We start from the raw sequence: 13,200 nt of genomic DNA, 5'->3' as shown, positions 1-13,200 counted from the left end.
CTGCAAAACTAATAACTATCGTTTATTTCGCCTCGTTGTACAAGGTACACCGTCTATTTATGAAAACGAAGAAGACAAACTTAACATAAGGTATCCTCTCAAAGGTGTTGGAAAATTCATTTCACCCTACATTTTAATCTTAGATTTAGTAAATTTCAAACGTACCGACACAAAGTGTTTTCCTAGAGAGTTGTGTCTTTATCCATTTCTGTACCTGAAGAGCCCGTTACTATACAAATTTAGAAAATATCAGTGCTTTCCCTGATTTCCCAGATTTTCTGTCTGCAGTCGAGGTAATGCCGTCTATATCCGTATTTCTACTGCTACCCTAGCTGTTATCTTTATGCGCATCGAGTGCAGATCTGATTTAGTCATTATCTGGATGCCAACCAAACTCCGTGACCAGTTTGGTTAGATTCCTCATTGCAAGAAATGTCTGTTCTCGATAACGAGAAGATGGCACACATCGGAAATGGAGAGATAGGCTTCTGGTTACTTTCATATTGTTGTCTGTTCTGGAGACTTACGCCTTCACATTAGCACAGCTATTTTCTGATAGTTTTCATGAAATTGATACGCGATTTGTGTACAGATTTAATTATTCGGAGCTTATCATCCGACGTAGTTCCAAAATATTCCAAATCACATACTCACCCAGAGCTTTTTAAATTCTAAGTAAAGTCGCATACAGAAAGCATAACGTTCACGCTAGCTGATTATACAAGGTACTGGTGGCTGTTTTATTATAATGCAAAACGAAATACCAACGAAAAACATTTTAAAGACCAGTCACTGATTTTTAAATGTGTCATTTGAAACAGAAGCTCCTTGTGTTTCTACGGAAAGAGTTTTCCTGGTCGTCCAGATTAGAAATAAAACAATAGATCGATTTTCTATTTCATCAGACTGCCAATATTTTAATTTGTGGAATATTACAGCTGCAACACCGGCTTAAATACATATACGCCTATACTTCGGAAGCCACCTTAGCTGCATGTGTTGGTCATCTTGAATATGGGATAACGGTCGGTACTATATTTACCAAAGAAAAATGACTAACCCGTCAAACGTTTTCAGAAGTTATGTTATTTACATGACCAGTTTATGCATCTCAATGGCTGCGCGGGGTAGCCGCGCGGTCTACGACGCCTTGTCACGGTCCGTGCGGCTCTCCCCGTCGGAGGTTCGAGTCCCCCGTCTTGTGCGTGTGCGTCGTCCATAGTGTAAGCTAGTTTAAGTTATGTTAAGTGTGTAGGCTTAGGGACCGACGAGCTCAGCAATTTGGTCCCATAAGACCCTACCGCAAATTTCAAGTTTGCATTTTCAGGTCCTACGCACTCCATTTATAAAGAATCAGATACATCGATGTATGCATAACCGGAGCCATCAATACCTCGATTCCGTGAAATTGTGGATTGCATATTACGAAAACTTAACAATAGTGGTTTGAGTCTTCGAAGTACACACGCCACAAAATATTCACGGAATCGAGATATTGATGGCTCTGGTTATGCATGCATGGATGTATCTGATTCTCTATACATGGAGTGCATAGAGGCATTAATGAGATGCCGAAACTGGTCGTGTAAAATAACTTCTGAAAACATACGGTTGTTTCATGATTTTTCTTTGTTAAAAACTTAGATGTAGGCGGATAGTACGTCGACATCCACTATCATTTCTCCATTATCTATTCCACTCTACGATTATGCTCGACAACTATTGGCGACAGTCTGCAAGAGCTCGAATTTCACCGACTTCGCTGACGTTTTAATTTCGTGACGCGAGAAGAAGTAATATGTTGTCAGACTCTCAAGAGATTTTTTTTACTGCAAGTTTTATGTCTTCTTTCTACTTTAGATAGCGCTGGGCGCACATTCTGAGAATTTTTCGAACGTACTACTCATTGATCGCCAGTAACGTAATGGAACAATAATGAATACTTGCAGCCATTTATACGTAATATTCACATTTATGGTGGGAACCGCCAGTCCCTGTTCTAAATGTATATTATCTTAAAGTTTTCCTGCATTTAGTTGCAATTTTCTGGCGATGCGAGAATAGCGTCCGCCGAGAGCCTGAGAGTGTTTCCGCCTTTATCTACCGCTCACATGATAGCCCAAGACAATCACTACCTGCTTAATAGCATGTTGCTCTACCTCTGGAACAATACAGCAGCGACTCTGCATGGCATGGGTCCGCCTAGTTCTTGGTAGGTTTCCAGATAAATATGGCACCAGGCATCTACGCACGGATCACCCATTTTCACGTAAGTTACGAGCCAGAGATTTGTGGACGTGTCGCTGACTCGATCTCAAGGACTAAATGTTGGGTTTAACGTCCCGTCGACATCGAGGTCATTAAGAGAGGGAGCACAAGCTCGGATTAAGTAAAGGATGGGGAAGGAAATTGCACGTGCCCTTTCAAAAGAACCATCCCGGTATTTGCCTGGAGCGATTTAGGGAAATCGCGGAAAACCTAAATCTGGATGGCCGAACGCGGGTTTGAGTTGTCGTCCTCCCGAATGCGAGTCCAGTGTGCTAACTGCGCCACCTCACTGGCTGCCGATCGCGTCCCAGACGTGTTCCATCGTCTTCAGATCAGAGGAAACCTATTTCAAAGATATCAACGGTAGTTCACTGTCATACCCTTCAAATAACACGATTCTGGCCTTGTTATAGGGACAGTTATCCTGCTGGAACGAAGACATTAAGAATGGAGGGAAACAAGTGGTCCGCAATAACGGTTACGTAGTCCGTTTCTGCCATAATGTCTTCGATTACCACCGCAGGTCCCACGAAGACCCAACGTAATTGTTCCGAATAGCATAATACTGTCGCCGCCGCCGCCACCCCCCCCCCCCCCCCCCTACCGGATGGTGTAACAAGAAACAACAACAGGGCTAGAATTAACAATCCAGCTCCAGCCTGTATGATCCTGTGCCCGCTGCGATCGGTACTGATGTTTGAGTCAACATAAGCCGTCTGTTGGAGAGCCCCTTGTTCAACAATGTGCGCTCGAAGATGTGCTCCGAAAAGCTTGTGCCTGCTCAAGCACTGTATGCTGTCGTCCGATCTGCCACAGATCACCGGGTATCCCGCTTTCCAAAGTAGACAAGCCTCCGATCTCAATATTTTGTGACGAGGCGTGGCGTCCTAAAACTTGTCACCTATTCGTAGGCTCAAGGTCCGATCACTTTCCGTAGACGCTCAAAACAGTAGCACGCAAAAAGTTGACCGATTTCGTTGTTTCCGAGATGCTCGTTGCCAGGCGTCGAGCCATAATACGCCCTTTGTCAGAGTCTTACGTCAGTCAGTTATGACATTTGCGGCCAGTAAGGTCGCTAGAATGATCTCTCATTCCTCTCTGCTCCTCTTGTGTACTTTCCTTACGGTATCAAATGCTCCAACCGCCATTAAGCAGTATTCAGTCGCGCGACCAACAGCGTTTTGACTTATCAATGTTTATCGATAATAGTAATTGCTCCATTATACTCCTTGTTATATTCCATCTTGCGTGGCTGAATGTGAAATTGGGAGAACTATGAAATAGTTCTGCTCGTAGTCACTTCAGTTAAGGCGGTCCGCTGGCAATCGAGCGGGAAGCGTTGCTACCGAGAAATGCTGTCGCCACAGCCGCGCTGAGTCGATCGCCGAGGGCCCAGTAACCAGAAAAACCGAGGTTCCGCTTGCGGCAGTCCGTTGCAAGAACTGCACCTCGGCTGAGCCCATAGACGTGGGCCCCACAGAGGCGCGGCTATGTCTGTGGGCGGTGCGTCAGCACATTCTGAAGCTCGGCTGACGACACTGCCACAGTACGGCTAGGGGACCACTCACCAGCTGACGGACAGATTCGTCCTGACTTTCCTTATACCGAGAGGGTAAGGTAAGAGTGCCATGACGTAGGTGTATTTCGAGAATACAGCTTTATGCACGTACACTCTTATCAAGAATCACGCAATTAAAACTAAAATGACAAGTTTGTTTTCAGGGTTCAGTTGTGCAATCAGCAATATTACTTACTAGCACCGAATACCGTTTTCAGTTATCTGGTCATGTTTATTTTATGTTACTATGGAGACACGATACCCGCTTATAGTCAGGAGGCTTCAGAATGTTCTCTTTTCGACGATAGCAGTAAAAATCACGCACTGCATCTGGCCAGTGACGGAACATCTCCCACGGCTCTAGGGATAGTACCAGTCTAGTCTAAAAATCAGGCATAAAGGAAGAGACAGTCTGAACCCTGATGTCCTCCGAGTACTACTGCTATCCATTCCCGCCCAGACGATATGCCCCTACAAGTTCATATGTTTGGGAGGAGACCACACTGACAAGTTTTTCTGAAACCATGGGTCATTTAATCCGTATGATTTTCGTGGTATTCAAACTCATGTCAAATTTTATTTTCGGTTTGATATTTCAAGTCATGGGTTGCCTTACGACGATATAGCTGTAGGCATACGTCCGCCTTCAACTACATAGCGTTCATCTTGTAGAATCAGTACCTAACTGTTTTGAAACACAGCGAAAGAAATTTCATCAATATGAAAGTGTGTATAGCGACACCCAGTGTGGCTGACCATTCGTTCGCCAATTCTCCAAATAGTGTACTGAAGCCGGTATACAGCTCCAGAGGCATTTACTGCTTAACGCCACCTGCTCTTATTTTAATATCACCGCCCCCAAAGGGGACAAGTTTTCTTTCATTTAGGTTGGTTGTTTAGGTGATTATCATTTTTAGATTGTGTCAAGTTTTGCTATTAGAGAAACAAGATGCCACTTTCAAATTTCACACTGAAGGAGAAAGACGATGACAAACGCAGACACTTGGTTCTGCGACGTGATGGTTTTTAGACACTGGTTTAACTCGAAAGGGCCGCAATTCGAATCGCAGTCCGACTTTATGTATTCCGTGGCTTCTTTAAACACGTATGGCACATTATGAGATGCTTCCTTTCAAAAGGACACGATTTCCGTTCCCGTCCTTTCCCAGCTTGAGCCTTTACTACTACCATAATGACCTTCATGCCGACGGAGCGTGAAACGTCGATCATTCTTACTTCAGTATGGTGTGAACATTTTTGCATCAAGCGACTTCGGCATCGAACGAACAGAACGGACGTTCAACATCAAGCATCCTCATTCCTCCTAACTATCACTACGACAGGCTCCACGCAATTCCTGGAGCATATACTTAGAGCTCATGCTGTCTGGTGCTCGTTTACTTCCCTTTGGAATTTCCTAGCATAGCAAAAGAAGTCTGCCGACAAACCACATTTAAGTGCTTTGTGGATATGTTATGCAGTATTTGGTTAAAACGATGTACTAGTCCTTTACCACCAGGTAACAAAACTTTTTTGTCGCACTTTTAAGTTTCTCGGAAACTTTCAAATGGGCATCATTTCACTATGGGCGTATAGTGCCATCTCTTTACAATTCAGCACGGTCCGAAGTACTTCTGCTTAACATTCAAATGACGAATGAATGGCTCGCTTAAATGTAAAACATTGAAATCTACCCAAGACGAAAATAGTGAATGCTTTACCGAAGGCAGCAATTAGAAATATGAGCGCAATGACAAGGGTAAGGTTTGTTGCTTTGCGTTGTCCACTCGCATACTTTAGTTACCAACTATCCTTAGATGAAGACAGAAAACTGACTGCGCCTTAACACGGAATTCCTGCTTGAGTTGACAGTTTGCCCTAATGAAGACTAAACTGCTTGACCTTGGCTGGGGTTCGGCTGCAGCCGGAGTAGAATTGGTTCTGAAGACAGCGGGCAATTGTGGCCGATGCGGGAGTTGGCTCGTCGTTCACATCTCTGAAGTGGAAGAGGCCAGACGGAGAATTCCACTCCTGCGTTATCGCGACTAGGTTCCAGACAGTCGTCCCGTTATCGATGTTTGTCCGCCACCTGCGTACTTCAGACCGAGATCTCATCTGCGCTGATAATTGCGTTGTGTAACTGCCAGTTTTGCTTTCTGTATGGCAGTGCCACCTATATTCCATCTCAGAATTACGACCGCCGTTTACTCGTTTCACGTGTAGAAGCCGCCAGTGCGGCGGCGTCGTTGAGTGCCTGCAGCGTCCATGAACGATGGCATGCGAATCGTAAAACTAACCGCTGTCTTCCCAGTCAGTAACGAGTCGTGCACCTGTCCGACCGGACACATCGTTAATGCGGGAGAACAGCGTCGGCACTATGAAGTTATTGTTCATCTTCCACAACCTGAAAGACTTCCCTATTCTCCTGTTTGCGTTGTCTCGCTTTAAGACCAGTACGCTGGACGTATAAGTTACTGTAAAGTTACTAGTTTTTCGCAACCGCCTAAACGCGGTATTACTCTTCCAGGCTTTTACGCATCGAAATTGCTGAAAATGCTTTTACGGGATACTCACGACAGTTATCAATAAAGTTTTTGATCTTTTCCCACTATATATGCCGGTAGCACAAACTATTTCACCAGACAACCAAAGAGGTCAACACGCTTTCAGTGATCGCATTTACCCCTATGATACAAGTAATGTTTTATCAATTCGTATGTGACCTGACGAATATTGAGCTGATCACTTTTTTAAACTCCAAAACTAGCGCTACTTTTACACCCATGAAGTCTACATGTGTCATCAAGGACCTACAACTAATAAAGTAGAATGAAGTTCATACAATGCAGGCTTTGGCGGTCGGTATTTATATCAGTTATTACAGTTTTTTGGGTGTCGGGCCGTCGTCTAGGCATCTTTGCCTAACGTTTCGTTGTCTTCTGCGGGCGCAATCGTTGAAGGCTATATAGACGTAGTCAGTTAACTTCCAAACTTAAGCTTGTCTAGCTGCTTACGGCTGACTAGAGACGTCTTTGCAGGCTGAAGGTGTTGCCTCAATAGCTGACCAAACTGTAGACCACATCCTAATGTGCATAAAGGAGGAGGAGGATATTAGTGTTTAACGTCCCGTCGACAACGAGGTCATTAGAGACGGAGCGCAAGCTCGGTTGAGGGAAGGATGGGGAAGGAAATCGGCCGTGCCCTTTCAAAGGAACCATCCCGGCATTTGCCTGAAGCGATTTAGGGAAATCACGGAAAACCTAAATCAGGATGGCCGGAGACGGGATTGAACCGTCGTCCTCCCGAATGCGAGTCCAGTGTGCTAACCACTGCGCCACCTCGCTCGGTATAATGTGCATAAAACCATCGTCACTAAGGACATCTGGTTACTTTAAACCACAGAAATTACATAGGTATTTACGAGACCATTCAGTAATGTTACAAATAAATGAATTAGCCTTATAAAGTCTGCCTATTTCCGAACTACGAATAAATCCGTATCGATATGTGCATCAATTACATTGCCTGAATTACGCCTACGTGACAAGTGCAGATGTTTGGGTTATGTTGCGATCAATCATGCGGTCATCAGCGCCCGTACAAAGTCCCAATTTTTACACAGTTCAAGTTTTTCCACAGTCCAATTTAGCCACTGACACAAATGACGATGAAATACTAACACAAACGCCCAGTCCCCAGGAGAAGAAAATTCCAACACGGCCGGGAATCGAACCCGGAACCCCGTGATCCAGAGGCAGAAACGCTAGCCACTACACCACGAGCCGCGGACAAGTGCAGAAAAACCACAAATCATAGATCTGGAGTGCAGTCCTCGAGCAATCAGATTTTTTCTGTGTATAGTTCTTTCAGTCCGGCATTGATGTTTTTAATGCGGAAAACGCTAGATTGTTCCATGAGAAGAAGACCACGTGAAACTGCAGATCCTCCCATAGGATGGATAAATTTTAAAGGTCGGAGAAAGACAAGCGTGTGATTCGTTCAATAGAACAATGGCCAAAAAAGTACTGCGTGGTAACGATTTGAAGACAGCTTTATATTTATAAGTTTAGATAAGAAGCCTTAACGGCATGCAGTTCAACGTTCGTAGGACCAAGAAACTGCCCGAATAGCAACCATTTCTCTAAATCTTTGTTGGCTTGTCAGAAGCCTTTACTATCCGTAACTGATAGTGTCGCTTTGGTCAATTTAGTCAATTACCTACAGTGTTCTGGACGTCCGTAAATGTTGGTCCAAAGATTAGACTTTCAGCTGAGTAATTACTGAAGACAATGCACATGTACAGCATTCTGGGAATACAGTTTGATGTTGGGCCTGCAACCGACCCGCTTCCAATAGTATGGACCTCTGGAGTATACTCTGTGGTTCTACGATATCTAATGAACGTCTTTGGATACGATGCATATAGTGATTTAATGTCAAAAGGCCCCTACACAGGCACCAACTTATCGGTCAATCTACTGACCAATTTCGTTGCAGCCTAATGTTCCACTTGACCAACTCAGTGGTTAGTGCGCCGTACTGTTGTGATTTACCGTAAGTTTATTTTGTTCTACGAAATGTCTTAGTTTTACACAAAAACTGATTTGTCTTGGCTGTTTTAGAGATAAGAAGGTCAAAAAAAGCCAGGAGAAAGTTGTGGGCAAAGAAGTGGCTAATGCAAGGAAAGGAATTTACCCCTGCTCTGTTTCTGAAGTAGCTGGAGCCAGTGATTTTTCGTAGTTATCTAAGAATGGACGAATCGTGCATTTCGGCGCTGCTGAATATCAAACCATTCTTAACGAAAAAGAAGTCTTGAGAGAGTTTGTATGCTGCGAGGAAAGGCTGAGCTGCATTATGATTTCTAGCCACTGGCAGAAGTTAATAGGACCTCAGATTCAGTGCTGTTGCATTTCCACAATTATCAAAATTGTTCCTGAAAAAACGTGATTTATAGTTTACTACAAAAAATACGTCATGGTAAAGGAAAATAAGACGTTCATGTAAACGTTATGTACGTAGCATAAAATATGGGCAGTAAATTTAAGAAACATTTCAGTTCGTAGGAGTACTCATTTTAGCGGCACATATGTAATAAATGATAGATAAGAAGTGAATCTTTTAGCAACTGTCAGAAAGGGGAAAAAATAGCTCTTCATAGCAGATTGCTTTGATAGGATAGTCTATAATGCTTACAACAGTGAAGCAACTATTTTACGAATTAACTTCCACTCAATGTCGATATTTCAGCTTCTAGATTTCATTTCCTCATGTGTATCAGAAAAACCTAAAAACAGAAATATTGGAGGTAGACGGATTTTGTCTATTTGCCATACGAAACCTTTGTGAATTCGTTAAAAAATGAAAAAGGTGATTCATTTCTTGCACTTTTATTGCTCTACTCCTCGTCCATATCCCGCAAATATCTGCAGTTTTTATATTTCTTCAGAAACTCAAAATTTCATCCGCCTCGCACCCTGTTACGTATAAGCATTTAATGCCGCGCGCAGTAACTTAAGAACTTTTGTTGGGCGGACGGCACAGTTTGGGTGGTCCTACTGGCCGACGTCTTCAATTGTTGCAATTAAGGCTCTGAGTCACAGAAAACCGGTGTTTGGTCCTTGCCAATGGACTGAGTTGTTGCCCTGCGTTGTTGACCCGTGTCGAGAGAAACAGTTTGACTCCTTGCAGAGCGCAGTAGTCTCAGTATGTCGAACCCCGCCCCTCAAGCTGTTTTTCTCTTAAGAGCCGCGAGATTACACCTGGCGAATGCTGATCGCGCCCAGCTGTGCCGCTGGAGGGTGGACCCGCCCAACGGCTCTGAGGAGCCACGTGGCGGCCAGGTGTGGCTCGCCTTACGAGCGCCTGCGCCACGGGCATACAAAACGGGCTGCGCCAGTCGCCTCTTCCAAAGGCCCCTCCGAACAGGCAGCAGGTGTGACGCGACGTGACGTGACGCACGCTCCAAACCTTTTGAGCGCTCCCCGCTCCATACGTGCCCTATTTGCACAACTTCCTCGCCACAGCTGGCTGTTCTTTCCCGCACCCGAACTCGCAAATGTGCGCGCGTAAATCTGACAAGTGAACTGCACTGCTGTTCCCACTTTCCAGAACATAGTATGCTCCCTCCAACCTGTAGGCTGCTGAAGTGACCACTTTACCAGTGCAGGGTTCACGTATTTACTGTTCGATACACAACGACATCAAGGCAAATTTAATTTTTTTGAAAATTTTTTCCCCAGACCGAAAGTTAGTTTGAGCATCTTAGTGGCATACCAGGCGTAGTACCACTGCTCTTGCCTTCCCCCGAACTATGAACGTACGCAACCAGTTATAGAGAACCTTGCCGTCTAAAATTGATTCCGAGGCGTGGAACAACTAAGTATCGCTGATATACAATCGACCTCAGAAGTGTGGAAGCTACACGCGCGCTTCCATTCGCCGCTATTGCAAGAGGAAGACGTTCAGATAACGGTAAGTACATAGGCTTGTCGGGTAGGTACGTAGAAGGGGCACCACAAACTACTCAAATAAGAACACATTAGGATTTAGTTTGTCCTTTGCAGAGCGGTAAGTCTTCTAGGCAGAAACTTCGAAGACCACTCTGCAACACTTACTGGACGGTAATTGGAAACATTAACATCCTTCCTGTTGCAGAGGAGGGAAAGGAACCGTGAAGAAAACTTCCAGATTAGGGCTGTATGTGCCGTCATATAGTCCATTAGAGGCATATGACTAGCTCAGATTGGGGAACAAATCCGTTCATTCTATTTCAAGTAGACCATTCCATTGTTCACCGTGAGCTATAAAGAAAACTCGTGAAAGAGTCCAGTTTCATACCACTCCATCACATTCACTGATACAGAGGCTACAATAATAGTTATCAGCAGACCTCGACAGGCAATGTAAATGCGTAGTTCATCAAACCTCGTACTATTACATTGAGAAACTATTTCCGTTCACTAGGTCAGAACGCTAAAAGAGTTATGGTGTTGAACAGCTGCAGAATATCTGCAATAAATCACATATTACCGTGAATCAATTAAGACTATTTCTACCTTTTTTTTTAAAACCACTGTTCCTTACACCGCAAGAAGAAAACCGTCTTTCATCTTATCCCCTAACACTCTCCATAACATTTCTTGTTATTACCGAACTTCAAATGCAAAAGCCTGGTATTTTTTCAGCACTTTTATTGTAGAACTTAATGCTGCACTGCTTCTCGGTTGCAATAGATTTAGCGTAACTGAACTAAATGGTCCAGCTTCGATCAGTCAAAGTTCATTTCTGGAACTTTGTAGGGATAAGAACTGTTTCAACTAACTAGCATGCACGTTGCATGATACTGGTATTATCGCTACGATAAGGCTATGTTCGAAAGTAACTGCCGCTGGTTTTGTCACCATTCTATTCTGACGACGTATTCAAAACCCAGAAAAATATTCTGAAGGGCATCTCCGAATTCTAGCTTTAAGGAATCGATGAAGCTATTTGAACAAAGTACATTTTTTAGAATCGTTCTATGTGACACCGAAGCAAAGTCTTATTAACAACCAAAACAAAGTCGGAAAAATATGTAAAAGCGCTCTACACTTGGGCTTCCACTATGACGAGATAAGTACAACAGTTTCTTAACGGACAATTTTTATTGGATTACAGCTTCCTCAAAGTCTAAGAAACTTTCTCAACTACAGTCGGAACTTAAGTTCCAAGCAATCCGTATTCACATAGAAATCTAGTGTAAAGTAATGCTATTTGTGGGCACTGCGTCCACAATTATGTGGAATTTATTTTCTTTCCCCTTTAAAATTGTTTCATGAACTAAATCTCAAAATGGTATGGCATATATTACTGAAATGATTCTCCACATTTAATGGGCAAGTCTGCTTCAGAAATTGCGGTGGCTGCAACACTGCCACAGTGATTGCAAGTTCTAGAGTCGCATCAACACTCAGTATTAACATGTCCAATGTGGGACACACACTGATTATCGCGACTTTGGTAGAGGGTGCATTACCGGATACCGGCAGCAAAGTGCTAACCAGTCACGGCTCAGTGTCGGGTTCTTGCAGTCTGCACACCATTTAACAGTTTCGCAAAACACGACTCGTTTCCACTGAATGATTATTTGATTTTAGAGAAGACTCGACAATTTTAGTGCCACGAGCGGTATTCACATCGGAACGTGGCCGTGTCCCTTTACCGCAGCGACCACGCACAGATACAGGTAATTCACAAGGTCGCGGCACAGTAGGCAGATGCGCGCACTCGAGGTCGCGTCCCAGCGGACACACCTCCGGAAGACGGCGTTATCAGCAGAGGGCGCACTATCTGCGTATGCGTCAGCTCACCTGGTTGCTGGTCACGACAGGTACACTCTACTCCGGGTGGGTGTCTTCTCGTGTCTTGCGTCGCGGCAGGCCCGTTGCTGTCGAGTGAGGACTGCCGGGGGGGATCAGCGCCGGATAGTTCTAACCCCGCTGTGACGTAACGTGCGCGCCGACCAATCGCGCCGCGCCGCGGCAGCGCGCAAGAAGCGCCCAAGAGCCGCAGCGCCCGCCCTAAAACTAGGCAGCGAGCCCGGATGGCGCGCCTGCCTTCGAATTGCCAATTAAAACAATTGGGATGCTTTCTTGGCGGGAATACCGCAGTCCTTGCAGCGTCCGCCCCGTCCAACTGAAAAATACGTACGTCCGCAACGGGGATGCAAGTTCGGGCATTGACCCACGGCCATTACGCAAATTACGGGGCTTCCCACCTCACGTTATCTTCAATCTGCTGTGTAATTCATTCAGAACTTTTATTTACGGATCTCGGTTACGGAGATGAATCAGTACAGTGTTTCCCGAGTATCGAAAGTCGCTGAAGACACCATACACCACGTCTCAACAAGGGAGAGTCTTTCTTTGAACGCTGTTTTAAGATTTCGTCCAGAGTAGCTTCAAGTACCCCGATAAAATATTTCTTAAGAAACAATATTATATATCCAGTAAATCCAATGCAAGATGGCGTTTCAGGTAACTTGCCGACCGTACACTGCAGCGTTGTTACAAAGATTATACAGGATGATTCAAAAGTCGTGTCACATGGGTCAACGTCACATTTCAGCGATGTGACGGGAACGATCATTCAAAGCAAAAATTATCAAGTAAACAAGGGCTCGAAAACGCATACTTTAAGAGATTTTTGCACGAATACTTTCTGCTGAAATGGCAATATTTGCTTTCCAATGTATTTGGACGCTCAGATAGCAACACATACGTCTAATAAGTTGTTATATCCAGCGTTAACTTTTATCCTGTTTAACCACTTCTTTTAAATTTAACTAATATGATGTACTGAAGATCTGAAAGTGTTTCATAGAAAAAGCTTCAAGA

General features: G+C 44.3%; 1 protein-coding gene across 1 annotated transcript in view; it reads right to left on the bottom strand.

The window, feature by feature from the left end:
* The window catches only part of LOC126091429 (arginine kinase), a 37,643-nt gene extending 25,308 nt beyond the window's left edge, over positions 1-12,335 (bottom strand). The window contains exon 1 of the mRNA XM_049907061.1: positions 12,175-12,335. The gene's annotated coding sequence lies outside the window, so the exon portion shown is untranslated. The remainder of the gene's footprint in view (positions 1-12,174) is intronic.
* Positions 12,336-13,200: the final 865 nt, after the last annotated feature.

The sequence above is a fragment of the Schistocerca cancellata genome, chromosome 1 (genome assembly GCF_023864275.1).
Source record: "Schistocerca cancellata isolate TAMUIC-IGC-003103 chromosome 1, iqSchCanc2.1, whole genome shotgun sequence".
In the NCBI taxonomy this organism is placed as follows: domain Eukaryota; kingdom Metazoa; phylum Arthropoda; class Insecta; order Orthoptera; family Acrididae; genus Schistocerca; species Schistocerca cancellata.
This window is presented reverse-complemented; position numbering and strand designations above follow the sequence as displayed.